Source organism: Triturus cristatus, chromosome 8, assembly GCF_964204655.1.
Source record: "Triturus cristatus chromosome 8, aTriCri1.1, whole genome shotgun sequence".
NCBI classification, from domain to species: domain Eukaryota; kingdom Metazoa; phylum Chordata; class Amphibia; order Caudata; family Salamandridae; genus Triturus; species Triturus cristatus.
In genome coordinates this window covers 718,637,158-718,662,463 of record NC_140591.1, presented here as the reverse complement: position 1 = coordinate 718,662,463, position 25,306 = coordinate 718,637,158, and positions in this window count along the sequence as shown.

The following is a 25,306-nucleotide window of genomic DNA, read 5'->3' as shown; positions in this document are numbered from 1 at the left end:
CTTTGCTTTTACAGTGAAATTATGAGGTTTTTTAACGTAAGTTATAAACTGTTTTTATTCCTATTACCTTACCTTTGTTTTTCTTAATCTAGTGAACTCATATGTTTATTTTGTGACAGAGCTTATAGACAGATCTTCTGCTGCACCTTCTCCCATTTTTTTGATTTTTCTGTTTTCTTGGTAGGTGAACAATGGTTCAGCTGACAATAGAGAGGAGGAGATGCAGGAGCAGGAAGAAAAGACTCCCAGAGACACCAAGTATCCAATTCTTTGGCATTTGTGTACCTTACTACTTGTTAAGAAAAATGTTTCTGTTAAGTTTATTTGCAAAATCTGTAAAAAAAACAGGGGCATATCAACAAGAGACATAACACCGCTTTTCTGGCACATATCGCCGGAAAAGCGGCGATTATTTTAACTCAAAGCACCGCTAACATACATTAGCGCATGTTAGCAGCCCTTACATTAATGCCTTGACCCGCATCGCTAATGAGATGCAAAGTAAGCGTTGCTCCCCAGAAACAACAGGGAAAAACTCGCTAACCAGACATCGCAGCATTTGCAAGCCGGCCCCGGACAAGCGAAGCGATAATAAAAGCCACGCTAACCGTGGTTATCGCTGGTATCTAACGTCTCCTTTTTTTCCGACTTACCTATCTGTATAATGGGAGGTGGATCGCAAGGTTAAGTACACATTTCCCTATTATCTACATTTTCATTAGTGCAGTTCCCTTATCGTGGGATTTCGCATGCTAATGCTCATTCTCACCTATCACCGGATTTCACATCGCCTCTTAGCAAAGCGTTGCTAATATGCCGCTAAAACGGCGATGTGATCCGGCGAGAGAAGTCGATAATGACAATGGCGCAAAACGCGTTTAGCGATACTTATCGCGTGTTGCTGTTGATATGCCCCACAATTTTTGGGAGGAACTTCAAAAACAATACTTGCATGGAACTACTGGAAGTTGGTATCACATGAGGTCAATGCATCCCAGGCACCTCTCAAGAGCCTATATGGAGAGGCATGAAGAGGAGGCTTCAATATCTACTTCCGGTCGCTCGGTTGAGCCAGATAGCAAGTGCCCAGTGAAGTCCTAACAGAAGAAAGTGATATCAACCCTTCATACCAGGATATGGTGACATACTGCAGACGGTGCAGTAGGATTATCTATGTAATGGAGTTAGGTACATCTGTGCGAGACAAATTAGTGTTCGAGCACCAATGAGAAAAGAAGAAATACATTCGTCTTTGATCTCTCAAAGTTCTCCTGCCCTTTTTTGCTAAATTAGTTCATCCCAACAAAAAGAAAATACAAAAAAGTAAGATTTGGTAAATACGTTCTTTACACTTTAATGTTACTCGTCATGTGTATGTCTTTATGTTGCTATATCATCTTTGTCTGCTGCAGCGGAGTATACATATCAAAAAAGGTAAGCCTATTGATAGGAGTGTAAATAAATCACAAACAATTGTAGCAATAGATTTGTCTTACATTTAGCTTGTATCAAGTCTGCATTCATTTTTAATGAAAACCTGATACAAAATGTATATTTGTACTTATAAACCAACTGAAAACCTTTTTCGTTAGTTTATAACAAATAGGTATTTAGTGTAGTAGAATTCACTGCCTTTGATTACTTTGTATGAAATTGGTGTTTCTTGGGTGTTTTATGGCGATTGCCATACATCTAACCATGGTTTTGTATGCAAACCCATATCTACAGTCAGTGGTACACATGGATTCCTACCAAACTGCTGCCACACTTTGCACCTGCCAGAACAAAGATACATTTTTCTCTTTGTTTTTCCTCCTTGCATGTGTGCTACATTCCACAGTACATATGCACAGAGAAAAAAGCCTTAAATACAGTTTTCTAGACAAAGAATTGGGGTATTAGTGTGGTGAGGGGCTGGCCTCTCCAGATTGACATATGGGCAGGGCAAAAGTAGAGCGTAGTAGAAGCTTCCCTATTAAAACCGGCTTTTGTGTGGTGAGGGACTGGCATCCCTATGAACAATTTTTTAACAAGGCTATGACTATGTGTAGTAGGTTTTTGCCCATGTAATGATGCTTAGGTTTGGTGAGGAACTGGCCTCTCTATGAAGAGCTCTCTACAATGCAAAAGGTGTGCGTTTGCCCATGTAATGGGGCTTGACCATGTTCAGAGCCTGACCTCTCCTTGGAGACCTCTGTATAGTGCAAAGATTGTGCATTGTAGGAGCTCACCCACATAATGCAGTTAGGGTGAGTTGAGGTCCTTGCCTCTTCGTGAAGATCTCTATACAGGGTAAGGGATGGGAGTAGCAGTGGCTTTCCCACGTAATTGGGATTGGTTGTGTTTAGGATCAGCCCTCCACATATTGCCCTCATAATTTCTCTATTGATCTGTTGCTGTACTCAAATAAAAGTTGCTTATTGTTATGAGTATTTCAGTCCGACTATAAATCTATTGCTGTCACACACTTTATATCAATGCTCAGTAAACCAAAAGCAAGACTATTACACCGTTACATAACAATTGCATTTTGTTGATACTATGTATTTTCTTCTTCTTGTAAACCCATAGATAGCAGCCAGTCTCTTCAGAGTGAGGTAAGTCTGATGTATGCAGTTAATTTGGATCACCTTAATGCGGGTATTGTGGGATATCTTTGATGGAGAGGCCAGCATCTGGGCCCAATCCCAGCCCAATAACACTCTGCTCAACATGGGGTTACCCTGTGTTTCCCCATCCCAGAAAAGGTCCGTTAACAATGTGTGCAGATGCTTGAACCAAGAGTACGATAACCAGACCGGGAGGTTGGTAAAATAATACAGCAACCGGGGGTAGCATGACCATCTTTGACAGGGCTATGCGTGTCATAATGAGGAGTCGAAGGGAACGTGAGAAGATCACGCATCCCTTCAGGGATTCTAACACTACCCCAAGATTGCCTTCTCGGATATCTTCTAGAGTGTGGTACCTAAATGTCAAGGGGGCCCAATTGATATCTGATGGCAGAGTGAGGCCGCGTCAAGACATGTGTCATTAGGAAGATGTGCGTCCTTGCCATATTCGCCTTCAGGCCCGAGAGTTCACCAAAGGTATGTTGCAGTTTAAGTATGAACTGGATATCTATAGCCACACTGGACACATAAATTAAGAGGTCATTGGCATACAGCGAGATCAATTGATCAATTGTTCATTGTCTCCCACCCGGATGACTCATCCCTGCCCTCGGTCTGGCATAGCTCTGCCAATGGTTCAATAACAGGGGCGAACAAGAGGACGGACAGTGGGTACCCCAGTCTAGTCCCCCTACACACATTAGAAAAGTACTATAGAATCTGGCCTGTGCAGACCCAGACAGTGGGGTTGATATATAAAAGCCATACCCAAGCCACCCATGATGCTGTCAGCTGCATCTGAGTCATATCTGCCATGAGGTATTCCCAATTGACAATATCAAATGCCTTCTCCAGGTAAATGCCTAATGGGTCAGTACTACGCTCCTCAACTGGTCGGGAGGCAAACAGCACTGAGTAGAGACAGTGAAGATTAAGGGAAGTGCTGCGCTGAGGGATGAACCTGCAATGGTCAGGGTGGATCAGCACTTGCATGCGGGGGAGAAATCGCATTGCCAGTATGTTGCTCAATATTTTAAAGTTCATATTCAACATGCATAATGGGTGGTACGCTGTGGTGGGCGCTCCAGGTGCAGTTGCCTTGGGAAGTATAACCATGTAGTAGCTGGGAGTTTCACCTTGCTCAGAGCTGTATTGTAAATGGCTGCCAGGCGAGGGGCCAGTGATGTGGCAAAAGCAGAGTAAAACTCCGCTGGCAGTCCATCCGGGCCCAGCATCTTTCCACATGCCATTTTCCTGATAGCACCCTTGACCTCCTGCGGTGTGATAGGGCCACCCAGGTCCTCAAGTGCTGGGGGTAAAAAGCTCAAGCACAAAAGGGACAGAAAGGCATCTATAGTCTGTCTTGAGACATCTGTGCATTTCCCATAGAGCTGAACATTATAGGCGCGGACGACGTCCACGATCTTCACTTAAGAATGGATCTGTCACCCATCAGGGGCCACCACTAACACTTAAGGGTTCCCGCGAGATTCAGTGCAGACCATCTAGGCCAAAAACCTGCCACCTACCTTTCCCTTCATGAGCCCTAGTGATGTAGTCCTATAGTTGTGGCACCTGAGATTCTCCAGCAAGACATTGTTAATCAGTTTCAGCCAGCTGCAGCCCCCACGTCAGAGCTGGTATCAATTTGGTTACCTAGGTCGTGGATGGTTCCTTCAAATATCACTAGCTCATTGTCTAGCTCCATTCGATCCCCCACGGACATCCCTATACAGTATCCCAGAACGACCATCTTAAAGGCCTCCCACTCAATGGGGAAGTCGGAGGCTGTGTCCAAATTGTGCCCGAAATAGTCTGTAATGGTCTCCTAGGGGGCATCCCGATAGGTGTCATCCTCTATTACAGCAGGGCAAAGACACCAAGTGGGGCCCACAACCCGGGGGCACCCAACCAGATAACAGTTATGGTCCAATATGGTGCGACCGAGGTACTCGGTATAAAAGAAGAGCGGGAAAATGGGCGCAGGGCTAAGGACCAAATCAAGGTGGATATGGAGAGCATATAAACTTGAATTAAAGGAATAATCCCTGTCTCCAGTAGGCTCCACCCGCCATACATCCTCAAGCCCCAACCCACTGCTCAGTCGCTAAACCCCTTTGCCACTCTAAGCGCAAAGTCCCTGATAATGAAGGAGTAGAGTGGTCCAAAGAAGTGTCAGCAACACAGTTATTTCTCCCCCAAGGATCATGTCTTGGTTGGAGAAAGAGCCCAACCAAGTCGATAATTGAATAAAAAATGGCAACTGATCTTCTTTGGGGGCTTATATGCTACCCAGAATTAAGGGCCTGCCATCAAGTCTCCTCTCTACTAGAACATATCTGCGATCCTTATCAAAGTAGGACCGCAGAACCTCAAGAGGTGCACACCCCCAGAACCCAGAACATTGCACCTCTAGAATATGATGAATAATCTGTAGTGTATACCTGTCCCGCCCAGGGCTGCCGGAGGTGGTGCGCTGCTTCAGTAATGAGATGTGTCACCTGCATGAGAGCTATGTGTACTAGCCTGATGTCTAAGGAACATATATATTTTGTGCCGCCGTGCAGCCGTATCCATGCCTTGTATATTCCAAGTGAGTATTTTCAACTCTGTGTGTGACATGCCTTGGGTCATGGAGCGTACGGTGACATAGGGGACCGCCCCCGGGAACCCGCCCCTAGCAACAGGAGAATTACAGCCCCACTAAACAAAAATACATCCCCATAACTCCAAGACCCTAGGACGGACTGGCAACGGCCAGCTGCCCAAACCTAGGCAGAACCAGGTGAGTAAACAAATACCACTAGCGCATTACCCACCAAACAACGTCAATGGTCATGAGCTCATGTGGAGGAGTAAGGTTGTGAGCAGTCTACACCAACATCATGTGCAAGCTATCACGCTGAACATACACCACCATATTCTTTCAACTGAGTCTTGCGCTCCAGTAGCAATGTGTTGGGGTGGCAGAGTGGGGCTGGGGAAACCCTCTGTTAACACAGCCAGCACTTGCTCCACTCATGAAAGCATACTCCTGGAAGGGCCAGAAAACAAGGAGGTTGGAGGAACCCAACCCTGCAAGATCCTTGCATCACCCACGAGGGCCTGCATCATCAACAATGCCGTGTCAACATCGGATGGGCAGACCACAGCCAGAAAGGCCTTGTCTAATGCACACAACAAACATCTGTTTTTCTCATATACAAATATTGTACAGATCAGTGAGTTCTGCAACCCCCTTAATTGTGATCCCCTACCACCAGCCACATTGAGAGTCAAATTAGGTCAGCTGCAGATTAAGGTGTGACAGAGGGCAGATTCAATTTGTCAACTGAGGTGGCATCTAAGGCAGAGTCCTTAGATTGCTTTTCAGATTGGGATCCCAAATTAGAGTCAGACGGATTATCCAGAGTGATGTCCTTTGCCGCCCCCAAGGCCTCTGCTCTCATTGGACCTGATACCGCACTCACGGCTGACCTAGCTTGTCTCTTCCTCTTCAGATGTCTGGTTGGTGGTTACGGACGCACAGGTACTCCAGAAGCCGAGGCCTCCAGCTTGTACTTGTCTAGCTTGTCCAAGGCCTCAGCTAAGGTAAGAAATATGTACGTCACCCCAACAAACATGATCCGCAGTTTGGCTGAGAGCAGCAAAGAATTTCTGATACGGACTTCCCGTAGTTTGCGTTTAATCACTAGGAAAGGATGCCTGTTAAACTTGAACTACCGCTGTAAAGTCTGGGAATACAGCCACTGGCATGCGAGCTCCCTGCAACACGGTGTCGCCATCCCCGTAGTGCAGCAACCGGGCCACCACCAGCAGCAAGGGTGCCCAAGAGCGGGGGGCTTTGCCGGAAGCTTGTGTGCATGGTCCAACGCAAAGAAGGGGGAGAGTTCTGTTGGAGCTACTTACGCTTTCATCCAGTCCTTTAAGTAAGTGATCATATCTCTACCTTCAGTGCCCTCAGGCAGGCCAACAATGCATACATTGTTTCTTCTGTTGAGGCCTTCAGCATCTTCAGTCCTGTGTTGCAGGATCTTCACGGAAGCAGTGAGATCCACCATCTGAGTCCGCAATAATTGCTGGGCTGGGTCAAACTCCCACACCACTACTTCCGTCTTGTTGACTCTACCTGCCAGTTCGAGGTGGTCTGCCCGTAGGAGACCTACTTCTTCCTCAACAGATCTGATCTGCATTTGTAGTGAGGCCTTTGAATCTGTGATCACCACAGGATTTTGTCTAGTGTCTATTGAATTGTGGGTGGCTTGCTGTCCGCATCGCTCCCAGATGGGGTACCCTCCAACATGTGGGATCACTGCAGTTTCAGAGTTGCCCCTGTGTCCATGACCTTGAGTCCTTGCCCCTCGCAGTTGTTTTGGTGGAGTGTTATGGCTCCTTATCTTCACGTTTCAGATTATTCACCGTCAGCAGCTAGTATTGTCGGGGAGCACTGTAAAGGTCTATCTTTTTTTTTTACAGAGTTTTATATAGCGCGAACTTGACCCGAATCGAGTATCAGAGCACTTTACATAGCACCAATTGCATTACATGAGGACACATTCATTTTTTGTTAGGCACAGGGAGATTAAGTGATTTTCCAAGAATCACAGGATGTTCAGCGTCATTGCTGAGACTCGAACCCAGTTCTCCAAATTCGAGGTCGACCGCCCTAACCGTTAGGCCAACTCCTCTCCCCACTCAGTGCTGGGATGATCCCACCAGGAAGAGAGCTACGTCTATCCCCCCTGTTCTGTAGCAGTCTGCCCACTAGGGCCATCTGCGGAGAGTCAAAAAGTACTCAACAGGCCCAGATCATATCACATATGTCCAGTGGGAATGGGTGGAGCAACAGTAGTGGAGACAAGACAACCCTCACAAGTCCCAAAGTGACAAAGCTTGGTGGGGGATGCGGTAACTCACGCAGGCCGATGTCCACAAACTACTATGACGCGTAGGACACCAACATCCAGTGCCTCAAACTGACCACCGGCAGTCTCCACCCTGGGACCCTCCCATGTAGAAGTCTTCAACCTAAGGACAGCCAATCAAGTCACACAGGTTGTACTAGGGGTGGGGGAATCAAAGTTCTCCCCACTGTTTTCAGAGCATGGGGCCCAGCTCCAGTCCACAGGACCACTTCATCACACAGGATGGCCAGGTGCATACACAGGGGCCTGATATTCCAGCCCTCCATTCCCTCCTCTGTGCCCCCATCCTTACTAAATGGGGTGCTGTCATGAATGGTGTGGCAGAGCACAGTCAAGTGGCCCTGTCTTGCAGTACTTCATTTCACTTCGCTGGGCCATTGATGGCTATTGTGAGACCCTTTACAGGACCGCGTTCCAGCTCTTCATGCGGGAAGACCCAGCTCTACACGCCAGGCTCCCGTTCCCGCTTCACGGAAGTCCAGGTGAGCAATTGGGTCTTCACCCCAGGCCTTCGCAGTAGGGCCACTGAGTCACAGCCCCCGGGTGATCTGTGTGGTGGCACGCCTCCACACGGGAAAGTGCTACCCCAGCAGCAGTCTCACTGGCCACTCTGGCATATACCCGCTCATGTCTAAGATGAGTGCTGCGGCCAGTAATTGACTAGGCTCCAGTCTCTTGCGACAGTGGTTCAGCCCCAGCCACCAGGCTGAACACGATTGGTAATGGTACGAACATCTCTCACAGCTCCCTGAGGGCTCTCAAAGTTTGGCTCCCCTGTCACTCCTCATATGCAGTGCAAAGGCTGGTCGGTGGCAGAATAAACATCCAAAATGAAGCAGGTCAAATTGCGGTGTGAGGGAGTTTCCCTCTAGCATATCTGGTCTGCCATCTGCTCGGCCATGCCCCCAAAAGCATTTTATAAAATAAATGTTAACCTACCAAAGCCCTCAAAAACTATGACAAACTCCAAACCAACTTACCAAATCTATTTTTTAAAATAATAAATATAAAATTGTATAAGATCGGTCAAATAACTACTCAAAATCACAATATGAATAAAGTGTGATATAATAAAAAGATATAAACAATAATTTTTTTTAAATGTAACCATCACCAACTAAAAATAGATAAAAGAAAACTCAATCCATCACATAAAATAATTACAACACATAATCCAAACAATTCCACATACCAATCAGATAAATTTGACGCAAAAATATAATATCACATTTCCCATCCGAAATAAATGAAAGAAATAAAATGTACTGTTCTGCATCCACTGTGGCTCCACACGCCAACGAACACTGGCGCTGAGGCTCCGGGAAGGAGAGTAGCCGTGGGTCGATCGGGCCCGGAATCCTGGGCTCGAGTTAACAAGCAGTCGTGCGGGGGTTCCATGAGGGGCGGCCGCAGCTGTCTGGTCGTAGCGGCGCCCCGGAGGCCTTTACCCTGCGTTGTCTATTCGGACCCCTGGGACAAGTGGGGATAAAGAAACATTCCACACACTGGCTTCACCCCTCGCTACCTGCCTTTCTACTGAAGTGGCTGCCGCGGGAACCGGAAGGCGTCGGCGTCCCTTGGCGCAGCCCCATTTCTACTGGTCTGCCTGCTGCCCAACATCCCACTCAGAAGCCTGAAGATGGGGCCGCAGTGCTACGCGCCCGACGACATTAAGGGCGGAGAACTTACAGACACTCGCGGCGGCTGATGGGGGAGGCTGTGACCATTTCAGGTGGCTCTCTACCCTGCGGCTGTGGTGCAAAGAGGAGTGAGTTGAGCTACAGCGGGGCAGAATAAATACCTTGGGAGGCCAGAAATCCTGGCTCAACTCCAGAAATACCACAATTGGCGTGCTGGAGGCAGGAATTCAACACCACAGTAGGTACAAGACTTAAAACATAAAAGGGACCACAACTCACAGCCAGTGGCCACTGGACTGAGCCTTCTTCGCAGGAGGGACGTGTGATTCCAAGTCAGGGCATCTTTAATACGCTGAAGGCAGTGCATCATCTATTTGGCAACTCTGTTAAGACGGCGCTCTGAGATCGTCTTGGGTGTTGGACTTAGCATGCAGGGAGTGTAGCGTGAGATACCAGGACGCAGTACCAGTGAGTGACACTCCACTTACAACGTTGTGTCATGTCTGGGCCGAAGGGACAGAGGACTACACTCCAGACAAAGCTGGATAAATACACCACCAACAAAGTAAGTGAGCAGGAGGGAGTGAACAGAGGGGAGACGGCGAAATCGTGCGTACCTCGTTGGAACACAGAATGAACACCACATCCATCAAAATGGTGTTGATCCGGACTGATTTGCAAAAAACTAGCTAAAAAGTGAAAACCATAGAAGGGGTGACCAAGGAACTTAGTGGCGACTCCCAAAGAATGGGCCAGGAAATTAAAGAACTTCAAATAGCGCAAAAAAGGTTGGATGCCCAACTGAATGATTATGAAGGTCGCGCAAGACGTAACAACGTTAGACTTATCGGGGTCCATGAATGAGCGGAGGGACCGGCCACTGACCTAGTCGTAGAAGACTTAATCATGAATAGCCTACGACCCAAAACGCTGTTGAAATTCTTTACAGTTGAAAGAGCGCACAGAGTGCCGGAGGGGGGGAAGCCTCAGCCCGGTGCCCCTCTGAGACCCATTCTGGCACAACGCCTTAACTTCAGGGACCGAGACATTATTTCACAAACAGCATGCACCAACCCTCCCCTAAAGATAGACAACAATGAACTGTCCTTTTTACCGGATTTTATCATTGTGGTTCAACGCCAACGGCACACTTTCCTGAACGCTAAACAATTACTGAGAGATAAAGGCATTTGCTATGCTATGTTATTCCTGGCAAAACTGAGGGTGGAAGCGGATGGCAAGACTTGGGTTTTTTGATACGCTGAAAGCGGCACAAGAATGGTTGGAGGGCTGGAGACCAGCGAAGGTTCATAACGCAAAATGATAATCAGACTGTTGACCTAGCCCGTTAAGCATCTTGCCAAGCTGGGAACTGTGGGCTAAGATAATTCTACGTCGCCCTCTCCTCTAATGACGTCGGAGGAATCAAGATAACACGCCGAACAGGCTAAGCGAACATTTTCTGCACTAATTGATCGTATTTGTGTATGATGCATGTCCATGTATAGTTACTGGGGAACACATAGTAGCGGTTGGGGGTCCAATGGGCGGGAATCTGCAACCACTTTCCCTCCAATTTCTAGTTAATTTTCTTGGTTAGAGCGACAGGCACTCTGCTCTATCGGGGTTATGGGCAGTTTCGAGCCCAAAGTGCAGGGGAGCAGGTAGGGCAACAGGGTGGGGGGTGTTGGGGGTTTTGATCTTATAGTGTTAGTTTTTGTTTGTCACAAAATTACATACGAGTCTAAGCATAGGAAATACAGTGATCATGAGCTTGATGTTGAGAACGTGACGGACCGCATGCGGTTCTATCGGGTGATGGTGGATGTTCCCGGGATGTGGCTGGGTACCCCCCCAGCAGCGGACACTACCCAACAATATGGGCGCTACGAGTGAGAGACGAATCAAGTTATTATCCTGGAATGTAAATGGATTGCGGGATAAACTTGCCCCAGAGGTGGTATTGTTCCAGGAGACGCACCTCATAGGGAACCTGTGTAAGGCCCTAGCTAGATGGGGCTATCAATTGGTAGGCACTCAGGGTTCACGACGGGCTCCATGGGAGTTAGTATATTGAAAAAGCGCACCTTCCCGATGACAATAGACCAAGTATACACCGACAATTTAGGGAGATACGCAGCAGTGTCTGGCAGGTGGGAAGGGGAAGCGTTGACACTACTGTCACTGTACTTGCCACTGGGAGTACAGGAAATTACATTTAAAGAACTAGGAAAGGTGCTGCTTGGACGAAATAGTGCAGGCCATTCATTCTCTCCAGACCGGAAAAGCGATGGGCCCGAATGGCCTTCCGATAGAACTGTACAAACTAAGACCTGATGAGATAGCTCCCTACCTAAGGGCAATTTTCATGGAGAGTCTTGAGATGGGACTCCTTCCAAGGAACCAAAGGTTAGCCACTCTGGTAGTGATACCTAAGGAAGGGAAACCAAGAGACAGTTGCACGTCATATCGTCCCATATCGCTGCTGAATGCAGAGGCCAAAATATTGGCAAAATTGCAAGCCACCCGCTTGATTCGTGTCCTTCCTGAACTGGTCCATCCGGACCAGTCGGGATTTATGCCATCAAGAAACACGTCCCTGAATTTAAGGAGGTTGCATGGGGTTTGGGGGAGGACAGACACCATCATGGAGGATGCAGTGTGTCTCTGGACGCCACCATGGCGTTTGACACCATTGCATGGTCGTACCTTTCCGCTGTCTTAGAGAGGTTGGGATTTGGTCCTAAATTTATCGGTTGGGTTCGGATTTTTATACTGACCCACTAGCACAAGTGGTGGTCAACCACACAAAATCAGCTATATTCCATCTCCACAGGGGGACGAGGCAGGGGTGCCTACTGTCCCCACTGCTGTTTGCGCTCACACTAGAGCCTTTGGCCTGTTGGATTCGAAGAGACCCTGTAATAAGAGGGTTGAGTTGGACCAAAGACTGGGAAGACCGTATCTCACTCTACGCGGATGACATTTTGCTATACTTGGCCTCCCCACATAGATCCCGCGTAGAGTTCTGAACATTTTTACCAACTTTGGGACATTGCCTGGGTATACGATCAACTGGACAAAATCGCTTATTTTCATGCTTAAGGGCAACTCGCCGGTCCTACCAAAAGAATATCAACTCAAGATAGTAACGGTTCAAATATTTAGGAATTTTCATTACTAAGGATCCCAAACTATTTTATGAAACTAACCTTTTGCTACCTCTACTGCGACTGGAGTGTGACGTAGAACACTGGCAGTCTCTTCATTTGTCACTCTTGGGTAAAGCCGTTTTGTTTAAGATGATGTCGCTGCCTCGTTTTTTATACGTTTTACAGAATTCGCCTGCCCTATTCCCTACATCATCTTTTAGATGGGTGGAGAGTGCACAGCGAACGCTGCTCTGGGGAAGTAGTCCACTACGTATCTCCTTCCCAAAACTGGTGAGAGGGTGGTACGATGGGGGAATCGGTTTGCCAAATATTAGGAAATACTACTGGGAGGCGCAACTAACGGATATCAACTACTGTACATACTGGCCCCCTAATGATCAGGGCAATGCCATGGATAGATGGCTCCTTCCTCGGGGTAATTACACACGAGCACTATACTCGAAACCTGCGAAATTCCCTTTGAGAGACGCCACAAAACACTCAGTACAGGTGTGGTACTTGGTCCAGAAAAAAATGGGATGGACGAAGACAATAACTCAAAGCACCACACTGTGGGACTCAGACCAATTGGGCGATCTCTGGAAAATGAAGGGGTTTGATAGATGGGAATTAATAGGGATCTCGCGGGTGGCCGATCTTTGGAAAAAGGAGGATGTTCTACCCTTCACAGCCCCCCAATAAAAATATGAACTCGAGAATCGGAGATATTCAGGTATCTTCAGATACAGCACGCACTACATGCAGTCATCCCAAGGGGGCAAACCCCTCCCGAAGCCTCTCCTCTCGAGGATAGGCTTTTGGATGGTTACTTGCCCAAAAAGGCAATTTCCCTGACATACTTGAAATTGATAAATCACTCATCTGATCCCCTTCAGCAACTTCGGGCTAAGTGGGAAAGTGACTTAACAGAGCTTGACGAGGACGAATGGATGGAGGCACTAGCGTCCCCAAGGGAAGGGGCAATATCCTCTAAGTTGAAGTTGGCGCAATTGAAAATACTGCACAGAATCTATGTTACTGGGCAAACATTGGTCAGGATGGGATATGGAACTGACACTAGTTGTCAACGGCAATGTGGCCAGGAAGGCACCTTTTTTCACATACTATGGGAAGGCCCACATATGGCTAGATTTGGAGAGCAGTTCACTCCTGTATGGGGGAAGTTATGGGTCAGACAATAACCATGGAGACTAAGCGCTGTCTCCTAACTATATGGGGGCCAACGGACTTGGGTAGCAAAGAGAAAACATGGGTGACTCTGGGATTGATGGTCGCCAAGAGGAATTTAGCAAGAAAATGGGGGGTACGCTCAACCCCGACACTAAGGGAATGGGAGGGTGACATGGATTGGTGCATGTATCGAGAAAAAAACGTGTATATATCTCGAGGCTGCCCTAAGAAATGGATCCAAATATGGGGGAAATGGAATGACTACAGAGGTAACATCTGTGAACCACCTGCATTGCCGGCACAGCCATCCCTGGGAGAATCAACACTCTAATATATTAATGTTCATTGTAAAGCAATCTGTACATGAGAATATGGAACTATATGTAATGTGTCATTGACTATCATGCTATTTGACATGGACCACTTACAAGCTGTGATGTTGTTTGGTTAATAATAAAAAGAATTGAAAAATACATATATATATATTGTTTAAAACATTTGCTACCATTCATAAGCTTTACACAATAAAAGAAAAATAAATTCATGACACAAAATTAACAATCCTAAATTAAAAAATATTTATGTGCATTTTATATTTTAATTTTTTTTAAACCAAATTAACTTCAAATTTATATTCATTCTTTCATAAAAATGAAATAAAAAAATTATAAAAGAGTACATTTTTTTTAAATTTAGAATTTTAAATTTTAACATGAGCATATTTCTAAATATTCTACTTACTTAAAAAATGTCTGTTTTTAATATTTTATATAAAAAAATCCAAATTTAGAAAAACATATTTAATACCATTAATATATATATATCTTAATCAACATATAATAAAAAATATTATTAAAATAATAAAATACATATAAAAATTTGTAATTATTGATTTGCATATTTTTTAAATCATTAACTTACAATTTAAATGTAAAACAATTTTTTTTCAAATCTACCCACCTTTAACCCCTGATAACTCAATGTAAGGCTGCATAGGTAACTTACTGTTTTTATGATACCTGCTATATTTGTGTCTACTGATGTGCCATTTGGTGCTTTTATATTTGCTTAAACATAAGCTGTGCAGCAAAATTTTGTTTTTTGTCGGAAAAATTGGAAAAACGGGCTGCAAATGAAAGCATCTGGGTTTTTCCCTGCAAATGTTATCAAAAAAGGGTTTGTGGGGTTGAAATCACCATTTTCCCTGCTTTTCGGGGATACCAGACTTTTGTCAGAAACCCAACATTTTTTACACAGTTTTGGCATTTTTCTGGGACATAGCCTAATTTTGCTATTTTTTGTGCTTTTGACCTCCTTCCAGTTAATGGCAGAAATGGGTACAAAAGCAATAATGGATCCTGGAAAGCTATACATTTTTGAGAAGAAGACAAAATTCTGAATTCAGCAAGGGGTCATTTGTGTAGATCCATCAAGGTTTTTTTTATAGAAACTAACAGTTAAATATAGGATAAATTGAAAATTAGTTGAAAAAAACAGCCTTTTGTGTCAACGTTTTCACCTGTAACTTCTCCTAATTATGACAGCTCTTTGAAAGCAATATACCATTACATTCGCTGGACATTACTGGTTGTGGGGATATATAGGACCCGACGAACCCAGAGCCAAAAACTGAGCAGCAACTTGCAATGGTTTTTTATTATGTACCGGGTATATAGTAATTATTCTGTAAAAATGTGTACATGGAAAAATCGGTATGAAAGACACCTATGTATTTCTGAAATGGGAACAGAATATAGAGTTTAGAAACAGTAGATATTTGCACATTTCTGAAATTGGGAATACTCATATTAGCATGAGAATTATCAGTCATTTTTTAGAATGACTTCTTTTTTACACAATATCTTTCATTTGGAAGGCAGAAATGCATCGAAAGTCAATAGATAATAACAGTTCCTTTACAAATCTGAATTACCCTAAGTCTCCCGATAAAAATGGTACCTCACTTGTGTGGGTAGGCATAGTGCCCGTGACAGGAAACGGCGCAAAACGCAACATGGTCACAACTCAATATCGCAGTGAAAATTTACCCTTTTTTGGCAAAGTGCCTAGCTCTAGTTTTTGAACCCTAGCTCTGCGGGTACCTTGGGAAACCTAGCAAACCTATACATTTTTGAAACCTAGACACCCAGGGGAATCCAGGATGGGGTGACTTGACTGCCTCCCACCAGGGTCTGTTACCCAGAATCCCTTGCAAACCTAAAAAATTGTCCAAAAAAACACATTTTCCCCACATTTCTGTGGTGGAAAGTTCCGGAATCTGCGTGGATCCACAAATTTCCACCCACCCTGCGTTCCCCAAAGTCTTACGAGAAAAATGGTACCTCACTTGTGTGGGTCGGCCTAGTGTCCGCGACAGGAAACGGCGCAAAACGCAACATGGTCACACCTCAATTTCGCAGTGAAAAATGACCCTTTTTTGGCAAAATGTCTAGCTGTAGTTTTTGAACCCTAGCTCTGCGGGCACCTAGGGAAACCTAGCAAACCTTTACATTTTTGAAAACTAGATACCCAGGGGAATCCAGGATGTGGTGACTTGACTGCCTCCCACCAGGGTCTGTTACCCAGAATCCCTTGCAAACCTAAAAAAATGACAAAAAAACACATTTTCCCCACATTTCTGTGGTGGAAAGTTCCGGAATCTGCGTGGATCCACAAATTTCCACCCACCCCGCGTTCCCCAAAGTCTTACGAGAAAAACGGTACCTCACTTGTGTGGGTCGGCATAGTGCCCGCGACAGGAAACGGCGCAAAACGCAACGTGGTCACACCTCAATTTCGCAGTGAAAAATGACCCTTTTTTGGCAAAATGTCTAGCTGTAGTTTTTGAACCCTAGCTCTGCGGGCACCTTGGGAAACCTAGCAAACCTATACATTTTTGAAAACTAGACACCAAGGGGAATCCAGGATGGGGTGACTTGACTGCCTCCCACCAGGGTCTGTTACCCAGGATCCCTTGCAAACCTAAAAAATTGACAACAAAAAAACATTTTCCCCACATTTCTGTGGTGGAAAGTTCTGGAATCTGCGTGGATCCACAATTTTCCACCCACCCTGCATTCCCCAAAGTCTTACGAGAAAAACGGTACCTCACTTGTGTGGGTCGGCCTAGTGCCCGCGACAGGAAACGGCGCAAAACGCAACGTGGTCACACCTCAATTTCGCAGTGAAAAATGACCCTTTTTTGGTGAAATGTCTAGCTGTAGTTTTTGAACCCTAGCTCTGCGGGCACCTTGGGAAACCTAGCAAACCTATACATTTTTGAAAACTAGACACCCAGGGGAATCCAGGATGGGGTGACTTGACTGCCTCCCACTAGGGTCTGTTACCCAGAATCCCTTGCAAACCTACAAAATTGACAAAAAAACCACATTTTCCCCACATTTCTGTGGTGGAAAGTTCCGGAATCTGCGTGGATCCACAAATTTCCACCAACCCCGCGTTCCCCAAAGTCTTACGAGAAAAACGGTACCTCACTTGTGTGGGTCGGCCTAGTGCCCGCGACAGGAAACGGCGCAAAACGCAATGTGGCACACCTCAATATCGCATTGAAAAATGATCCTTTTTTGGCAAAATGTCTAGCTGTAGTTTTTTAACCCTAGCTATGCGGGCACCTTGGGAAACCTAGCAAACCTATACATTTTTGAAAACTAAACACCCAGGGGAATCCAGGATGGGGTGACTTGACTGCCTCCCACCAGGGTCTGTTACCCAGAATCCCTTGCACACCTAAAAAATTGACAAAAAAAACACATTTTCCCCAAATTTCTGTTGGCGAAAGTTCCGGAATCTGCGTGGATCCACAAATTTCCACGCACTCGCGTTCCCCAAAGTCTTATGAGAAAAACGGTTTCTCACTTGTGTGGGTCGACCTAGTGCCCGCAACAGGAAAAGGCGCAAAACGCAACGTGGTCACACCTCAATTTCGCAGTGAAAAATGACCCTTTTTTGGCAAAATGTCTAGCTGTAGTTTTTGAACCCTAGCTCTGCGGGCACCTTGGGAAACCTAGCAAACCTATACATTTTTGAAAAATAGACACCCGTGTGCTTCCAGGGAGGCATGGCTTGCGTGGTTTCCTCAACGTTTCCTTACCTAGAATCCCCTGCAAACCTCAATTTTAGATGAAAAAAATCACATTTTTCATACATTTTTGTGTGAGAAAGTTGTGGCATCACCGGGCTCACTCAAATTTCCCACCACCCAGCATCCCCCTGGGTCTCCCAGTAAAAATGGTGCCTCACTTGTGTGGGAGGCCCAAGTACCCGCGACAGTCAAGGGCCCAAAACGCAGTGAGGCGACATCAAAATTGCCTATCTCAAAACCACCTGGTTTTGCAAGGCGGGTCACTTGGGTTTTTGGCCTGGTGCTCGGTGGCCATCTAGGGAAACCTACCAAACCCATGCATTTCTGAAAACTAGGCAACCGGGGGCTTCCAGGGAGGTATGGCTTGCGTGGATCCCCCAACATTTCCTTACCCAGAATGCCCTGCAAACATCAAATTTAGCTGAAAATATCACCTTTTTCACACATTTTTGTGTGGGAAAGTTGAGGCATCACCGGGCTGACACAAATTTCCTACCACCCAGCGTTCCCCCGGGTCTCCCGATAAAAACGGTGCCTCACTCGTGTGGGAGGCCCAAGTACCCGCGACAGGCAAGGCCCCAAAACGTATTGAGGCAACATGAAAATTGCCTACCTCAAAACGACCTGGTTTTGCAAGGGGGGTCACCTGGGTTTTTGGCCCGGTGCTCGGCGGCCACCTAGGGGAACCTACCAAACCCACACATTTCTGAAAACTAGACACCCGGGGGATTCCAGGGAGGTATGGCTTGCGTGGATCCCCACACGTTTCCTTACCCAGAATGCCCTGCAAACCTCAAATTTAGCTGAAAAAATCACCTTTTTCACACATTTTTGTGTGGGAAAGTTGAGGCATCACCGGGCTGACACAAATTTCCTACCACCCAGCGTTCCCCCGGGTCTCCTGATAAAAACGGGGCCTCACTCGTGTGGGAGGCCCAAGTACCCGCGACAGGCAAGGCCCCAAAACGTATTGAGGCGACATGAAAATTGCCTACCTCAAAACGACCTGGTTTTGCAAGGGGGGTCACCTGGGTTTTTGGCCCGGTGCTCGGCGGCCACCTAGGGGAACCTACTAAACCCACACATTTCTGAAAACTAGACACCCGGGGGATTCCAGGGAGGTATGGCTTACGTGGATCCCCAACGTTTCCTTACCCAGAATGCCCTGCAAACCTAAAATTTAGCTGAAAAAATCACCTTTTTCACACATTTTTGTGTGGGAAAGTTGAGGCATCACCGGGCTGACACAAATTTCCTACCATCCAGCATTCCCCGGGTCTCCCGATAAAAACGGTGCCTCACTCGTGTGGGAGGTCCAAGTACCCGCGACAGGCAAGGCCCCAAAACGTATTGAGGCGACATGAAAATTGCCTACCTCAAAACGACCTGGTTTTGCAAGGGGGGTCACCTGGGTTTTTGGCCCGGTGCTCGGCGGCCACCTAGGGGAACCTACCAAACCCACACATTTCTGAAAACTAGACACCCGGGGGATTCCAGGGAGGTATGGCTTGCGTGGATCCCCCAACGTTTCCTTACCCAGAATGCCCTGCAAACCTCAAATTTAGCTGAAAAAATCACCTTTTTCACACATTTTTGTGTGGGAAAGTTGAGGCATCACCGGGCTGACACAAATTTCCTACCACCCAGCGTTCCCCCGGGTCTCCTGATAAAAACGGGGCCTCACTCGTGTGGGAGGCCCAAGTACCCGCGACAGGCAAGGCCCCAAAACGTATTGAGGCGACATGAAAATTGCCTACCTCAAAACGACCTGGTTTTGCAAGGGGGGTCACCTGGGTTTTTGGCCCGGTGCTCGGCGGCCACCTAGGGGAACCTACTAAACCCACACATTTCTGAAAACTAGACACCCGGGGGATTCCAGGGAGGTATGGCTTACGTGGATCCCCAACGTTTCCTTACCCAGAATGCCCTGCAAACCTAAAATTTAGCTGAAAAAATCACCTTTTTCACACATTTTTGTGTGGGAAAGTTGAGGCATCACCGGGCTGACACAAATTTCCTACCATCCAGCATTCCCCGGGTCTCCCGATAAAAACGGTGCCTCACTCGTGTGGGAGGTCCAAGTACCCGCGACAGGCAAGGCCCCAAAACGTATTGAGGCGACATGAAAATTGCCTACCTCAAAACGACCTGGTTTTGCAAGGGGGGTCACCTGGGTTTTTGGCCCGGGGCTCGGCGGCCACCTAGGGGAACCTACCAAACCCACACATTTCTGAAAACTAGACACCCGGGGGATTCCAGGGAGGTATGGCTTGCGTGGATCCCCCAACGTTTCCTTACCCAGAATGCCCTGCAAACCTCAAATTTAGCTGAAAAAATCACCTTTTTCACACATTTTTGTGTGGGAAAGTTGAGGCATCACCGGGCTGACACAAATTTCCTACCACCCAGCGTTCCCCCGGGTCTCCTGATAAAAACGGGGCCTCACTCGTGTGGGAGGCCCAAGTACCCGCGACAGGCAAGGCCCCAAAACGTATTGAGGCGACATGAAAATTGCCTACCTCAAAACGACCTGGTTTTGCAAGGGGGGTCACCTGGGTTTTTGGCCCGGTGCTCGGCGGCCACCTAGGGGAACCTACTAAACCCACACATTTCTGACAACTAGACACCCGGGGGATTCCAGGGAGGTATGGCTTACGTGGATCCCCAACGTTTCCTTACCCAGAATGCCCTGCAAACCTAAAATTTAGCTGAAAAAATCACCTTTTTCACACATTTTTGTGTGGGAAAGTTGAGGCATCACCGGGCTGACACAAATTTCCTACCATCCAGCATTCCCCGGGTCTCCCGATAAAAACGGTGCCTCACTCGTGTGGGAGGCCCAAGTACCCGCGACAGGCAAGGCCCCAAAACGTATTGAGGCGGCATGAAAATTGCCTACCTCAAAACGACCTGGTTTTGCAAGGGGGGTCACCTGGGTTTTTGGCCCGGTGCTCGGCGGCCACCTAGGGGAACCTACCAAACCCACACATTTCTGAAAACTAGACACCCGGGGGATTCCAGGGAGGTATGGCTTGCGTGGATCCCCCAACGTTTCCTTACCCAGAATGCCCTGCAAACCTCAAATTTAGCTGAAAAAATCACCTTTTTCACACATTTTTGTGTGGGAAAGTTGAGGCATCACCGGGGTGATACAAATTTCCTACCACCCAGCATTCCCCCGGGTCTCCCGATAAAAACGGTGCCTCACTCGTGTGGGAGGCCCAAGTACCCGCGACAGGCAAGGCCCCAAAACGCATTGAGGCGACATGAAAATTGCCAATGCCCCATCTGCCCCCCGGGGGGGCAGAAAGACTATGATAATTGGGGGGTGGGGTGGGGGCATGGGCCTGCCCGTTTTGAGCAGCCCCCACCCCTATTTTTTTCTTTTTTTTACAATTCCCTGGTGTCTAGTGGTCTTTTTGACCCCCCGGGGAGGCAGATTGGGGGCAGATGCCCCATCTGCCCCCCAAGGGGGGCAGAAAGGCTGTAATGGTGGCGGGTGGGTGGGGGCATTGGCGTGCCCATTTCGGGCAGCCCCCACCCTAAAAAAAAACCAGAAAACAAATCCCTGGTGTATAGTGGGCTTTCTGCTCCCCCGAAGGGGCAGATTAGGGGCCAATGCCCCATCTGCCCCCCCGGGGGGGGCAGAAAGACTGTGATAATTGGGGGGTGGGGTGGGGGCATGGGCCTGCCCATTTTGGGCAGCCCCCACCCCTATTGTTTTTTTTTTATAATTCCCTGGTGTCTAGTGGTCTTTTTGCCCCCCGGGGGGGGCAGATTGGGGGCTAATGCCTCATCTGCCCCCCAGGGGGGGCAGAAAGGCTGTAATGGTGGTGGGTGGGTAGGGGCATTGGTGTGCCCGTTACGGGCAGCCCCCACCCTAAAAAAAAAGTAAAAACGAATCCCTGGTAGTTAGTGGGTTTTCTGTCCCCCCGAAGGGGCAGATTAGGGGCCAATGCCCCATCTGCCCCTGTAGTAATTGGGGGGTGGGGTGGGGGCATGGGCCTGCCCGTTTTGGGCAGCCCCCACCCCTATTTTTATGGATAAAAAAATTCCCTGGGGTCTAGTGGGCTTTTTGCCCCCCCGGGGGGGCAAAAAGACTAAATTGCGCCAAATTTACATGGGGGGAGGAAAGGCCCTTGCCCAAGGGTCCGCTCCCCCCTCCCTGGTGTCTAGTGGGTGGATCCCTGCTTGGGGATCGCCCTCCTGTGGCGATCCCCAAGCAGGGATCCACTGGGGAGGGGTACCATTGGAAAGGGGAGATTCTCCCCTTTCCAACGATACCTCTCCCGTCTTTCTACGTGCTCAGGGGGCTGAGATAGCCCCCTGAGCACGTAGAAAGTGAAACTGAAATGAGCCTCTTGGCTCATTTCATTTTCACTTTCACTGTAATGACGTCGGCGCGACGTGCGCGCCGATCGTCACTACAGTGAAAGGGGGGGGGGGGCCCTCGGGAGCTGGGGAAGCTCTTCCCCAGCTCCCGAGGCTATTTTGGCAGAAAGGGAATCCCTCTGGTGCCCGCACCAGAGGGATTCCCTAGGGTATGCCTCATGACGAGCTGGACTCGTCATGGGCACAGCGCGACTGTGCTCCATGACGAGTCCAGCTCGTCATGGGTATACAAGGGGTTAATTAAAATATGTACGACCTTGGTTAGTGGTAGGTCTTCTCTTTTCCTTCTCTGGTGAAGCTTTTCATTTGTTTTCCCTGATAGCGAAAGGATATCTGTCCCCCTCGGTTGAGCTTGTTCTGGTTCCAGGACAATAAAGTGGAAACCACAATAAAGGTTAACCCTTGGCAAATGAGAAGGTTCGATGTTTTAGGTAATTCTAGCTATGATCTGTGAGGATATCTTTTAAATGTTCAAAGTTACACTCTTGCTAGTATCGGATACAAAACTGCACAAACAAAATGTGTGTCTGTCCAGATACCGCGTTTATTAAGGCCATAACGGTCATACACTATGGAACCTAGTATCGGTGCTACTCATGAGGCGATAGAACCGACAAATGAACCGAGAGTGCCCTTCCCTCTTCAATTGTTACTCCTGCCTCCACCTTCTTCCTCAACAAACACGGCACAGCTTGCTTGCTTTCCATGCCTCCCATGTCTCATTTTAAATGCAGGAACTCCTACACCTAGTACGAGCAGCTAGACCGCTAGCCCGCCTGATGGCTGCGCTACATATACTGCCGTAGGAAAAGAAAAATACATATTTTTCTATATATCTCCCCTTGATTGTTTTATCAATAGAATCATACTTCAAAAATCCAGTGAGAGGCATCCATACTAAAATTCTCATCATCTCCCTAATAATTGGATAGGGTGAATTTTTCAGTACTTATCCTTAGGTCCCAGCCTTAAAAGTTGTTCATAAGGAGTATTCTCCTTACCAACCCTAAGGTTCTAACCAAAGGATTTCTTCATTGAGACCCTTTTGGTTAGTTTTCAGAGAAAAAATCCCAAAAGTTTCTCTCTCCTTGTGTTTCTTCATATCAGAGGACCATGGTTTGTTCTTTATTTTCTCCAATATGAGCCACCTCAAGTCCTTCTCTGTATGGTTTTCATCAGAATAGTGCTTGACCATGTGGGCATGCATTTTTTTGTTCTTATGGCGGATTTATTCTTCTCCGTAATGTGTCCGAAATTCTCTTCCCGTCTCCTCACACATATCCGAGATCACAGGGGCATAAAATAAGATAGACAATGTTAATAATCAATTTGTTGTATCATTTAAGCTAAAGGAGTAATCATTGTGTTTCCAAGCTGTTATAGCAGTAGGGCCGGCATGGCATGTGCCACAGTGGGGTTTGCCTTTCACGGAGGCAGTGTCTAATAAGGTCCTCTGTTGTGTTCTCTCCTTCTGTTTTAGACTGGAATGTACTAGTAGGATCTGCCTCTTATGGTTACCCCCACTTTTTGCTGTTTTATCACTGTTTTCAACCTAGTCTGACTGGGATCCTGCTATTCAGGGCCCCAGTCTATCTGCTTTCTCCTCTAAATTGATTGCTTGTACTTTAGGTACGCTCCAGATTGAATTCTGGGGTACCCTTATATGTCCCTAGGATATGGTACACCATGTGCCCAGAGTATAGGTACCCCAGAGGCCTCCCAGGGGCTGCAGCATGTATTGTGCCACCCCTGGGAGACCATTCAAACCGGCACCACAGGTCTGCTACTGTGTAAGGCGGTGCATGCACCCCTTACTTAGATATAGGTTACCTATATCTATTCTAAATCACTGCACATATAAACCTATCAGTCACCCCTATGGCAGGCCTTATCGATCCTGAAGGCTAGGTGCTGGGTTTTGTGTGAGAGGGTGCCCCTGCATGAGCGGAGCCCCTCTGCAGCCTTCGGAATCTATTCTCCAGGGTTGTGTGTGATGCAGCCAACCATATATATTTAAGTGCATTATAACCTCGCGGTAAATGCTAACTTTAAAATGGCTGCTTAGAAACATGTTGTGTTTATTGTCTAACACCTTGGAATCATACCTCTACACCAGTAACTGGTGTGGGAGGTATGATTCCTCCCTTCTAGAACCACTACTGTGGGTCACCGGTCTACCCGGTACCAGCTTTCTCAACCTGGGCAGCACAAAATGGATGCTGCTAGCCACAGACACAAGTCTGGCCTCCTGCTGCTAAGCCAAGCTCGAGCAGAGGAAGGCCGGACTAAGGTTTCCTGTCACAGGGAGGTGTGACCAGTTCCCAGACAGGCTTTGGTGTATTGGGGCTGGGTGGGTGCACTCTGAGAGTGCCAGAAAGTCTGCACTGGGGCATATTTGGTGTCCCCATGCATAGCCCAGCTCAAACCAGTTGCAGGAGCCATTTGTTCCTGCTCTAGCGCAAAACTGGACAAAGGACATGGGTGTAACCACCCCTCTGTCCTGTCCCTCCCCTAGGACGGTCCCCAGAGTTAGTCCAACCCCTTCCCTGGGTATAAAGTGGGAAACCTGACTACAGGACTTTGGATTTTACCTGGACTAAACTCTGCAAGCAGAAACCAAGTAATTTGATGGTCTACACTTCGCTGGACGACAGAAGAATTTCCCTTGGAGTAAAGGAGTTACTCCCCTGCAGCAGCAGGCACCTAAATGCATCTGACCAGTTTGCATCTCCCAAGCTCCTGAGGACTCTGAAGATTTCTGCAACACAGGAGGTGGTTTCCTGAGTGTCCCGGAGGTCAATCTGCTCTGTCAGAAATCCTGAGACCAGTATCCCTTGTGGGGACCGTGCAACCCGAACCCCTGTGCATAGTGTACTTTTGCAGCAGCATATGCTTTTTGACAATCCCTGAGGCTGTGCTTTGGACTACTTGTAGTCCTGACCCCGAGCAGCATTTCCACCAAAGATCTCCAGCCTCCACTCCTCGAGCGGAATCACAAAGCACCAGCCCGCTTTGTGATTCCGCTCGAGGTCCTTTCGTGATCCCTGGTCCGTTGACCTGTGGGTCCTGGCGAGGGCCACTTTGATTTTCCTTGGGCTTCCCTGATTGCTTCAGATGTGCCCTGACTCCCCATAGCTTGGAGAGTCTCCTGGACCTTGCTGGTCCACACCGTAACCTGTTTCCTCTGCCCGCATGGGTTGCCTTTGCCAAGGCTTGTTGGTGTTCAATCCGGACACTGACCCCTCAGCACTCTACATCCTTCGTGAGACAGCTCACCTCCGGACTTTAGTCA